The following is a 13069-nucleotide window of genomic DNA, read 5'->3' as shown; positions in this document are numbered from 1 at the left end:
TTCTGATCCTATACTTTGAAAACACTGCTCTCAGCCTATAAGAGTCAGCGGGTTCTGAACGCTCGTGTGGTCAGAAGGCCATAGAGACACAAACTCCTATGTAGTGTGGCTTAGGGGAGAGGACAGTGAGTGTGGGTGTGTGATAGAAAAATGCTGCAAACTTGCTGTTGGAACACTGGCCTTTGTGCCGCCTCTGTTGCTCCCCTGCTGTTTTGACTTTGAGTCGGGCACTCAATCTCCTCGAGCCACCTCATGTCACCCATGTGGGCGTTCTTGTAGGTTGTGAGAATCACAGGCAGCAGGGCGTGTGCCAGTGAGCCCTTGAAAACTGCAGAGTGCCAAAAAGATTGGAGGAATTGTTATCTTACCTTAAACCCTTAGCGGTTAGATTATGAAGATGTCCCAAAATATGTGAGTGTGTTTGCTTTTTGCATCTTTTAATAGAAATCTTTGCTAAATCTTTGTCAGTGTCCTTTTTTATATTTTCTGCTAAAAGATTTATTGTTTTACTCTTCACATTTAGATTTACTATCAATCTAAAACTGATTTTTGTATCAGGTCAGGTACAGGTCAAGATATATTTTTATCCCACAAATAGGAGAGAGAAAATGGAGGAGAAGATAAGAGAGAAGAGGGAGAAGGAGCTTGAGCCTGAGGCGTACGGACCTTACCCACCGCTCTGTGCTGCTGTCAGAGTTCACTGGTTTGGCTGCCTCCACGTTCCTGCTCTACAGGCTGAAAATTCAGTAAGGGCATAAGAGACTATAATGCATTATTTCCTGAATAGAACTTGGTGACCTGTCCTATCTGCTAAATGTAGAGAGCACAGAACTTGTTGCCTGCGTCTTCAGTCCCTGTAAAAGAGGAGACAGAATTCGAGGCTCTTTATGCCCTGATGAGCCTGGGGGGATTTGAGAACTGATGGTTGGATCCCAGGTTCATGATGGAAAGGACTAAACAGGGACTATATCAGACCTACTTATCAGTTTTGGAGAGGCCCTGGGGATACACTCCCAAGGTAGCCTCTTGAGATGAACATGGATAATTGCTTCAATGTTAATATCTAGAGGCAAGGATCTTGAGAGATGAGTTCTCATTTACAAGAAGTAAACCAGCTCCTTACCGCACAGCAGTCCTAAAGCACACACTAGGGGTCAGCCAGAGATGAAGCAGGCCTCATACACATTGCAGCCTGGCTTTGACTTATCAGAGGTCTGGAAAATCCGAAGTACTAAACTTCGATTAGGATGATCTAGACTTCTAGGGACCCCAAGTTCTAAGCAAATGCAACTGAAAAAAGAATCCTATTTGGAGGAACAATGCCACCGTAGAGCTCCAATTATTTCTCTTAATACTTTTTCAAGCACAATATCCACCATACATCTGAAGATAAGACACACAAGGATGGAAGATTTAAATAGCAAGAACCAACAGATGGGAGGCATATAGGGACTCCAGATAGTATAATTGTTAGACACAGATTAAAGAAACAGTCATGCTTATGGTGTTTTAGAAAATAAATGAAGCCTGAAAATGTTGTCAGCGACTTTTACAAATGGAACAGTCGTAATGAGTAACCAGCACTCAGATGAAAACACATTACGGGCTCTCTAGAAGCCACCTCATTTTCCTCTGTAGTCACTGTTTCTGTGCAGGTAATCAGTATCCTGACTCCTAATAGCATAAATTAGTTTTATTCATTTTTGTACTTTATTTATATTATATCATAAAGTTTGTTCTCTTTCGTATCTGCTTCTTTAACTCAACATTATATATGTGTGATTCAGCCTCACTATTGTATGTCGTTGTATGTTACTGCTCATATTTATTGCTGTATAACATTGTATTGTGTGAATGTACCATTTAATAAATCTATTTAACCACTGATAGACATTAGTAGCCAGTTGAGCTTGTTCTGAATAGGGTAGATGCACATTTCTGTTGGAAATACATATCTGGCTTTGAATTTCTGTAACCTGGGGCAGAGGTAGGTGTATTCAATAGGGCTAAACAGTTTTCCAAACACATGTATCAATTTTAATTTCCCCAAGCAGTGTATGAGGGTTGTGGGTGCTCCAAATTTTAAGATAAGTTGGTATCTGAAGATATTTTGGTGTGTGTGTAGTGGTATTGTTTATGGTTATAATTTGCATTTTCATGTTGAATAATGCAGTTAAGTAGTTTTTATATGGCTGTTTATCTATCATCTATCTCTGTCATCTATCTATCTACCATGTGTCGTCTTGTGTAAAGTACCCATTCAACCATTTTGCTTATTTTTCTATTGGTTATCTTTTTATGCTGGTTTGTAGTTCTTTACATGTTTTGTGAGTCTTTGCAAATGCTTGTATTAGGTTGGGGTTTTTTGCCATTGATTTTAATGGTTTTTTGCCATTGATTTTAATGGTTTTGCCATTGCTTTTAATGGCAAAAACCGTAATTACTTTTGCCCCAACCTAGTAGTAAGACTATCTGTGTCAAGTTTGTGGGTTGGCTTTTATGCAATTAATGGTGGCTTTTGAGAAACAGAGATTTTAATTTTAATGGAGTCCAATTTATCAATTCTCATTTCAGAATTACTAGGTTTTGCATCCTTTAAAATAAATATTTGCTAAATCTTTGCCAAATCTTTGCCAATGTTCTTTTTTATATTTTCCTCTAAAAGATGTATTATTTTACCATTCACATTTAGATTTACTGTTTATCTAAAATGGGTTTTTATATTAGGTGAGGTGTAGGTCAAGATATATTTTTATCCCGCAAACTGACTCAATGCCATTTATTGAAAAGACCATCCTTTCCCTACTGTGTGGCTGTGTAAATAGTTTTTTCACATCTTTATGGAGGTATAACTAACAAAAAAAAATTATTTAAGGTTTATGTAGTGCTGTTTTGATATATGTAGCATGTATCTATTGTAAATGATCACCACAATCAAGCTAATTAGCATATCTATCATTTCACATAGTTACTCTTATTTTGGTGTGAGAATACACTAGATCTGTTCTCTTTGCAAAGTTTGAGAATGTAACATAGTATTGTTGGCTATAGACTGGGTGCGGTGGCTCAGGCCTGTAATCTTAGCACTTTAGGAGGCTGGGGTGGGAGGATTACTTGAGGCCAGCAGTTTAAGACCGGCCTAGGCAACATAGTGAGGCCCCATCTCTAGAGAAATTAATAAAGAATTAGTCAGGCCTGGTGATGTGTGCCTGTAGTCTTAGCTACTTGGGAGGCTGAGGTGGGAGAACTGCTTTAACCCAGGAGTTGGGGGCTACAGTGAACTATGATCATGCTACTGCACTCCAGCTTGGGTGACCTTGCCTCTAAATCACCACCACCACCACCAACAAACTATAGTTACCGTGCTGTATATTAGCTCTCCAGAGCTTGCTTGCTCATAACTGAAAGTCTGTAACCTTTCACCAGTGCTTCCCCAATTCTTCCATCTCCTGACCTCTGGTAACCACTCTTTTAGTCTGCTTCTGTGAGCTATCCATTAAAAAAAATCTTTAATTTTTAATTTTTGTGAGTTCATCGTAGGTGTATATATTTATGGGGTACATAAGAAGTTTTGATACAGGCATGCAATGTATCCTAATCACACCATGGCAGATGGGGTATCCGTCCCCTCAAGTATTTATCCTTTGTGTTACAGACAATCCAATTATACCTTTTTAGTTATTTTACAATGTACGATTAAATTATTATTGACTATAGTCACCCTGTTGTGTTATCATATACTGGGCCTTATTCATATTCTGATGATTTTTTGTATCCATTAGCCATCTCCCTCCACTACTATCCTTCCCAGCCTCTGGTAAGGATCCTTCTATTCTCCATCTCTGAGCTGTACTTCTTCAGATTCCACATAGGTGATAACCTGTAGTTTTTGTCTGTCTTTGTGTGGCTTATTTTGCTTAGTGTAATGTTCTCCAGGTTCATCCATACCACAAATGGCAGGATTTCCTTCTTTTTTTATGACTGAGTAATATCTGTGTGTGTGTGTGTGTGTGTGTGTGTGTGTGTAGGGTCTACATGTCTCTGATTTTTGTACATTGATTTTATATCCTGCAACTTTACTGAATTTGTTAATTCATTCTAATCATTTTGTGTGTGTGTGTGGCATCTTTAGGGGTTTTTACATGTAAGATTATAAATAATTTTACTTATTTTGTTCTGATTTGCTTGTCTTCTAATCTTTTTTTTTTTGTTACACTTTAAGTTCTGGGGTACATATGCAGAACGTGCTGGTTTGTTACATAGGTATCCATGTGTCATGGTGATTTGCTGCACCCATCAACCGGTCATCTACATTAGGTTTTTCTTCTAATGCTCTCCCTCCCCCAGCCTCCCCACCACCGACAGGCCCCAGTGTGTGAGGTTCCCCTCCCTGTGTCCATGTGTTCTCATTGTTCAACTTCCACTTATGAGTGGGAACATGTGTTTGGCTTTCTGTTCCTGTGTTAGTTGATATCTTTGTTTGTTTGTTTGTTTGTTTCCTAATTGATCTGACTAGGACTTCCAGTATTATGTTGAAGAGAAGTGCCAACATAGCATCCTTGCTTTCTTCCAAATCTTAGAGGAAAAGCTTTCAGTTATTCTTCATCGAGTATGATTCTCGCTGTGGGCTTTTCACATATGGCCTTTATTGTGTTGAGGTAAGTGACTTCTGTACCTAATTAGTTGAGAGTTTTCATCATGAAATGGTTTTGAATTTTGTCAACTGCATTTATGGAGATAATCATGTAGTTCTTATCCTTCATTCTGTTAGCGTGGTATGTTATATTGACTGATTTGTGCATGTCAAATCAACCTTGCATCCAGGGATAAATCCTACTTGGCTATGGTGTATGATCCTTTATTGTGCTGTTGAATTTGGTTTGTTTATGTTTTACGAGTATTTTGAATCTTATGTTCATAAGAGATATTGGCCTGTATTTTCCTTTCTTGTGGTGTCTTTGTCTGGCTTGGGTATCAGGGTGATGCTGGTGTCATTAAATGAGTTTGGAAGTGTTTCCTACTATTATTTTTGGAAGAATTAAGAAGTCTGGGTATTAATTCTTCTTTAGATATTTCATAGAAATTACCTGCGAAGCCATCCGTTCGTGTTTCTTTTATTGTTTGAAAGTTTGTTTTTTAAATTACTGATTCAATCTTCTCATTTGTTATTGGACTGTTCAGGCTTTCTATTTCTTAGGTTGAAAGGTTGTGTGTGTCTAAAAATTCGTCAGTTTCTTATAGGTTGTCCAATTAATCGGCTTGCAATTATTTATAATAATCCTTTCTGACCTTTTTTTATTTTCATGGCCATAGATAATAGATATTTCACCCCTTCTGATTTTGTTTGAGTATTTCTTGTTTTAAGAATGATTCTAGCTAACAGTTGGTTCATTTTTTCACATTATTTTGGGTATTATTTTCTGTTTCATTTATTTCTGCTCTGTTCTTTATTTTCTTCCTTCTGCTAACTTTGGGTTTAATGTCTTATTTTTTACTTCCTTAAGTGTAAAGTTAGGTTGTTTATTTGAGTTCTTTCTTCTTTCATAATGTAAGTTTCTCACTGTAAATTTCCCTCTTGGTACTGCATTTGCTGCAACTTTTAAGTTTTTGTATGTTGTGTTTATTTTCATTGCTTTTCCTGAAATATTCTTTAATTTTCTTTTTAATTTCTTCGAGTCAATAGTTGTTCAGGAGTGTTTAATATCCACATAATCTAGAATTTTCCTATTGTTATCTAATTCATTTTTCATTTTTTAATAGCCAGAAATGGCACACAGAATGATTTCAATCTTCTTACGTTTGTTAACAATTATTTTGTAACCTAGCATGTGATTTTTCTTGGAAAATGTTCCATGTCTGTTTTAGGAGAACGTGTTTACTGCTGCTGTTGGGTGGAATGTTTTGTATATGTCTGACTCACACATTAGTTTGTGGCATTGTTCAGATCTGGTGTTTCCTTATTGATTTTCTGTTCAGATTATAAATCCTTTATGGAAAGTAGGATATCAAAGTCTCCTACTATTATTGTGTTGCTTTTATGTATTCCTTAAAATCTGTCAATGTTTGCTTTATACAGTTAGGTGTTCTGATGTTTGGTACATGTATATTTATAATTGTTACATATTCCTGTGGAATCAACCATTTTGTCATTATGTAATGACCTTTGTCTCTTGTAACAGCTTTTGAATTAAAATCCATTTTATCTGATGTAATTATAGCCACCCTGCACAATTGGTGTATTTGTCTATTTCAACACTGTTACAAAGAACTACCTGAGACTGGGTAAGGACTAGGTAAGGAAAAGAGCTTTATTGACTCACAGTTTTGCATGGCTGGGGAGGCCTCAGGAAACTTACAATCGCGGCAGAAGGCAAAGGGGAAGCAAGGCACATCTTACATGGCAGCAGGAGAGAGAGAACGGGAGGGTGAAGTGCCACACTTTTAAACTATCAGAGCTCATGAGAACACACCCATTATCATGAGAACAGCATGGGGAAAATCTGCCCCCATGATCCAATCACCTCATACCAGTTCCCTTCCCTGACATGTAGGGATTACAATTCCAGATAAGATTTGGGTGGGACACAGAGCCGTATCATATTATTCCAACCCTGGCCCCTCCCAAAATTCATATTCTTCTCACATTTCAAAACCAATCATGCCTTCCCAACAGTCTCCCTGGGCATTCAGGCATTCAAAAGTTCCAGTCCAAAGTCTCATCTGGGACAAGGCAAGTCCCTTCTGCCTATTACCCTGTAAAATAAAAAACAGGTTAGTTACTTTGATACTTTGAAGATACAATGGGGATATAGGAATTGGGTAAATGCTCCCATTCCAAGAAGGAGAAATTGACCAAAACCAAGGGGCTACAACCCTCATGCAAGTCCAAAACCCAGCAGGGCAGCCATTAAATCTTAAATCTCCAAAATAATCTCCTTTGACTCCATGTCTCTCATCCAGGGCACACTGATGCAAGAGGGGGGCTCCCCAGGCCTTGGGCAGCTCCACCGCTGTGACTCTGTGGGGTACAACCCCTGCAACTGCTTTCATGGGCTGGCATTGAGTGCCTGTGGCTTTTCCAGGCACTCAGTGCAAGCTGTTGGTGGATCTACCATTTTGGGGGCTGGAGGATGGTGGCCCTCTTCTCACAGCTCCACTAGGCAGTACTCCTGTGGGGGGGCTCCAGCCCCACTGCGTTGCCCTAGTAGAGGTTCTCCATGAGGGCTCTGCTCTTGCCACAGACTTCTGCCTGGAAATCCAGGCATTTCCATACATCCTCTGGAACCTAGGCTGAGGTTCCCAAACCTCAACTCTTGTCTTCTGCATACTTGCAGGCCCAACATCATGTGGAAACCACCAATGCTTGGGACTTGAACCCTCTGAAGCAATGGCCTGAGCTTTACCTTGGCCCCTTATAGCCATGGCTGGAGCTGGAGCAGCTGGGATGCAGGGTGCCATGTCCCATGGCTGCACTGAGCCTTCTAGTCTTCCATGCCTGTGATTGAAGGGGCTGCCGTGAACGTCTCTGACATGCCGTGGAGACGTTGTCCCCATTGTCTTGACTATTAACATTCGGCTCCTTGTTACTTATGCAAATTTCTGCAGCCAGTTTGAATTTCTCCCCAGAAAATTGGTTTTTCTTTTCTACTGCATGGCCAGGCTGCAAATTTTCCACACTTTTATGTTTTGCTTCTCTTTTAAACATAAGTTCCAATTTCAGATAATCTCTTTGTGAGTGGCTATGACTATATGCTTTTAGACACAGCCAGGTCACATCTTGAATGCTTTGCTGCTTAGAAACCTCTCCCACCAGATAACCTAAATAATCTCTCTCAAGTTCAAAGTTCCACAGATGTTTAGGGCGGTGCAAAATGCCTCCAGCGTCTTTGCTAAAGCATAGCGAGAATGACCTTTACTCTAGTTCACAATAAGTTCCTCATCTCCATCTGAGACCACCTCAGCCTGGACTTCATTGTCCATATGACTTTCGGCATTTTGTTCAAAACTATTCAAGTCTCTAGGAAGTTCCAAACTTTCCTACATCTTCCTGTCTTCTTCTGAGTCCTCCGAAGTGTTCCAACTTCTGCCTGTTACCCAGTTCCAAAGTTGCTTCTACGTTTTCACATATCTTTATAGAGGCACCCTAATCCGCTGATAACGATTTTATTAGTCCATTTTCGCGCTGCTATAAAAACTACCTGAGACTGGATAATGTATATTTAAAAAAACAGGTTTAATTGACTCACATTTCTGCATAGCTGGGGAAGCATTCAGGAAACTTATAATCATGGCAGAAAGTGAAGAGGAAGCAAGGTACATCTTACATGGCAGCAGGAGACAGAGAGGGGCAGGGGGATGTGCCACACTTCTAAACCATCAGCTCTCAATAGAACTCACTCACGATCATGAGAACAACATGAGGAAAATCTGCCATGATCCAGTCACCTCCCACCAGGTTCCTCCCCTGACACATGAAGGTTACAATTTGAAATGAGATTTGGGTGGAGACAGAGGGAAGCCACATCACTTGGTTACTATTTGCATGGAATGTATTTTTTTCTTCCCTTTACTTTCAGTTTCTGTGTGTCCTTAAATTTAAAGTTTGTGTCTCGTAGACATCATATAGTTGGATCATGTATTTTAATTCATTCAGCTGCTGTATATATTTTGAATAATGAGTGTAATTTGCTTATACTTGAAGTAATTATTGAAGTAATTATTGATAGGCAAACACTTACTATGGTCAATTTGTGATTGTGTTCTGTCTTTTTTGTCAGTCTTTTGTTTCTCTCTTTCTCAAAGAAATACCTCCCATCTTTGTTTGTATCTGACCACAGGGAGTTAACCTTGCCATTACCGTGCTATGATCTCTGTGAGGCGAGACTGGAGTGGGCATCCTGATAGGTGTCTTGGAATGCTGGGAAAGCTGGATGTCCATCTCTTGGTGTATTCTTTGTGATTTGATGATTTTTAAAAATAGTGATGTACTTTGATCCTTTTCTCTTTATTTTTAAAAGTTACTTTTATTTATTTATTTTAAGAGGTAGGATTTCACTCCGTTGCCCAGGCTGGATTGCAGTGGCACGATCCTAGCTTACTGCAGTCTCCAACTCCTTGGCTCAAGTGATCCTCCCACTTCAGCTTCCTGAGTGGCTGAGACTCTGGGCACATGCTACCGTGCCGTCAGTCTTATTTTTTGATTGTACAATGGCTTTTCCCTTGTGATTACCATGAGGTTTGGATAAAAATTCTTATAACAGTCTGTTTGAAGCTGATAACAACTTATCCACATAGAAAAACTCCACACATTATCTTCACACTTCCACATACATCTCCTTGATTTCAGAATTTACATATTTTTATATTTATTATTTTTTTTGTAGTTATTGCTATTCTTAACTATTTTCCAAATGAATTTAATTTTTCTATGGTATATTCGTGTAGTTTCCTGAACTTCTTTAAGAGAATGATTCTGAATTTATTGTTAATCATTTCGTGGATCTTCATTTCTGCAGAGTTTATTTTTAGATCTTTATTATTATTATTATTATTATTTTTTGGAGATGTCATGATTCCCTAATTCCTCGTAATCCTTTTGTCTTTTGTTGGTGTCTGCACATTCAGGAAATAGCCACCTCTTCCAGCTTTTAGAGGTATTCTTGGGATAGACCTTCACTCTTAAGTCTAGCCTGTGATTCTGGATGAGCCAGCTGGTAATGATGTGGAAGAGACAGAGCTCGCCATCAGGTTCTCTCATTTGTGGGGCCAAGGCCTTTGCTCTGAGATTGGAACGGGACTACTGTCTAGGCTCCAATTTCCATTTAGACCACAGGCTTGGCTTTGGAATCAGGCAGAGTTTTTGGCTGGGTTCTGCAATTGCTTCTGATTGGGCTGAGACACAGGGTATATTCACTGGCCAGGCAGGACCTCTCTTTGAGTTCTACAATTGGGCCAGGCTGCAGGTTGGACCCCAAGTTAGTCAGAATTGCTATTCAGGATGACCAGGATCAGCTGCCGTGCTTAGAGAGCTGCATGGTTGAGGCTTGCCTCCCTGCCAGGGCAGAGCCTTGAGGTGGGTTTTGAGGCTGACCTGAACTGCTATTTGAATTTTTGGGTGGTGAAAGTTTAGCCCATTGTTTACTGAAAGGCATTCTCTTGGGCAGAACCTTCTCTGGGTGGGGTCTTGGATGAGCTTTGAGACTGAATTGAGATGCTGTTTGAATTTCTGGGTGGTTGAAGTCTGGCTTTGTGCTTTGCCAAAAGTTGCTGTGTTTGGTGTCTCCCTCAGTGGGTGGGGTCTTGAGGGAGGCTTTGAGGATGAGCTGAGCTGGTACCTTTGATTGGATGCCTCTGCAGGCCATAGCACAGAGCACCATCAAAATATGAGCACTAGTTGCTGTGAGCAATACCTCCTTTCCTTGTTTCTGTCTGACCATAGGCAGTTAGGCATGTCATTGCCCACTGTGATCTTTGTGAGGTGAGACTGGAGTGGGCATCCTGAGAGATGTCTCAGAATGCTAGGGAAGCTAGATGTCCATCTTCAGCTCCCTTTTCCCACTGGAGAAACTGTGGGCCCAGGGAAATTCTCTGTTTATGGCACCGTGCCATGTTGAGGGAGGGCAAGGGGCAACGTGGTTGAAGTGAGACAATTTCTTACTCTTCAAATGCAGTTCTTACTTGTTTCTGTGATACACACAGGTATTGCAGGCTTATTCTCAAGGTTTGGGGGTTTTCACCAGGATATACTTGTCTGTGGATAGCTGCTAGTGGAACTTTCTGTTGCAGGGAGAGAAGGCTAGGACATTTTATTCTGCCATTCTGCTGACACCACCATATTTTTCTTCCTATTTTTTATTTCAATAGGTTTTTGGGGAACAGGTGGTATTTGGTTACAAGGATGTTCCTTAGTGGTAATTTCTGAGATTTTGGTGCATCCGTCTCTGTACGCTGTACCCAATGTGTAGTCCTTTATCCCTCACGTCCTTCCACTCTTTCCCCTGAGTCCCCAAAGTCCATTGTATCATTCTTGTGCCTTTATGTCCTCATCACTTAGCTCCCATTTATGAGTGAGAACATACGATGTTTGGTTTTCCATTCCTGAGTTACTTCACTTAGAATAATAGTCACCAATTCCATCTACCTTGTTGCAAATTCCACTATTTCATTCCTTTTTATGGCTGAGGAGTATTCTGTGGGGGGTGTGTGTGTGTATACACACATATATATGTACGTATATATATATATGTATATATACACATACATATATACATAAGAGTGTATATATATACACATTAAGGCATAAGAATGATACAATGGGCGCTGTGTGTGTGTGTGTGTGTATATATATATGTATATCACATTTTCTTTATCCATTCATTGATGGATATTTGGACTGGTTCCATATTTTGCATTTGCGAGTTGTGCAGTTATAAACTTGTTTGTTCAAGTATCTTTTTCGTATATGACTGCTTTTCCTCTGAATAGATGCCAAGTAGTGGGATTGCTGGATCAAATGGCAGACATACCTTTGGTATGACATACCACTGTCCACACTGTTCTCCATAGTGGTTGTACTAGTTTACATTCCCACCAGCCATGTAAAAGTGTTCCCCCTTGACCACATCCATGCCAACATCTATTATTTTTTTATTTTTTGATTAAGGCCATTCTTGCAGGAGTAGGGTGGTATCATATTATGGTTTTAATTTGCATTTCCCTGATAATTAGTGATGTTAAGTATTTTTTCATATGTCTGGCCATTTGTTTATCCTCTTTTGAGAATTTTCTGTTCATGGCTTAGCCCACTTTTTGATGGAATTTTTTTTTCTTCTTAATTTGAGTTCCCCATAGATTCTAGATATTAGTCCTTTGTCAAATGCATAGTTTACAAAAAGATTTTCTCCCACTCTGTGGGTTGTCAGTTTACTCTACTGATTATTTCTTTTGCTATGCAGAAGCTTTTTAGTTTAAGTCCCATCGATTTATCCTTGTTTTTGTTGCATTTGGTTTTGGGTTCTTGGGCATTCACTCTTTGCCTAAGCCAATGTCTAGAAGGCTTTTTCCAATGTTGTCTTCTAGAAATTTTTATGATTTCAGGTCTTAGATTTAGGTCCTTGATCCATTTTAAGATGATTTTGGTATAAGATGAGAGAGGATCCAGTTTCATTCTTCTACATGTGGCTTGTCAATTATTCCAGCATCATTTGTTGAATAGGGTATCCTTTTCCCACTTTGTTTTTGTTTGCTTTGTCAAAGATCAGTTGGCTGTAAGTATTTGGGCATATTTCTGGGTTCTCTATTCTGTTCCATTGGTCTATGTGCCTATTTTCATACCAGTACCATACTGTTTTAGGGACTATGGCCTTATAGTATAGTTTGAAGTTGGGTAATGTAATGCCTCCAGATTTGTTCTTTTTGCTTTGTATTGCTTTGGCTATGTGGGCTCTTTTTTGGTTCCATATGAATTTTAGGATAGTTCTTTTCTAGTTGTGTGAAGAATAATGGTGGTATTTTGATGGGAATTGCACTGAATTGGTAGATTACTTCTGGCAGTACGGTCATTTTCACAATATTTATTCTACCAACCCATGAGCATGGGATGTGTTTCCATTTGTTTGTGCCTTCTGTGATTTCTTTCAACAGTGTTTTGGAGTTTTCCTTGTAGAGGTCTTTCACCTCCTTCATTAGGTGTATTCCTAAGTATTTTAATTTTTTCCAGGTATTGTAAAAAGAGTTGAGTTCTTGATTTGATTCTCAGCTTAGTTGCTATTGATGTATAGTAGTGCTACTGATTTGTGTACATTAATTTTATATCCTGAAACTTTACTGAATTCATTTATCAGTTCTGGAAAGTTTTTGGATGAGTCTTTAAGGTTTCCTAGGTATACAATTGTATCATTGGTGAACAGCAACAGTCTGACTTCCTCTTTACTGTTTTGGATAACTTTTATTTCTTTCTCTTGTCTGATTGCTCTAAGACTTCCAGTATGATGCTGTATAGAAATGGTGACAGTGAGCATCCTTGTCTTGTTCCAGTTCTAAAAGGGGAATGCTTTCAGCTTTTCTCTGT

This window comes from Theropithecus gelada, chromosome 16, assembly GCF_003255815.1.
Source record: "Theropithecus gelada isolate Dixy chromosome 16, Tgel_1.0, whole genome shotgun sequence".
NCBI lineage: Eukaryota > Metazoa > Chordata > Mammalia > Primates > Cercopithecidae > Theropithecus > Theropithecus gelada.
Note: the sequence above shows the minus strand (reverse complement) of the source record.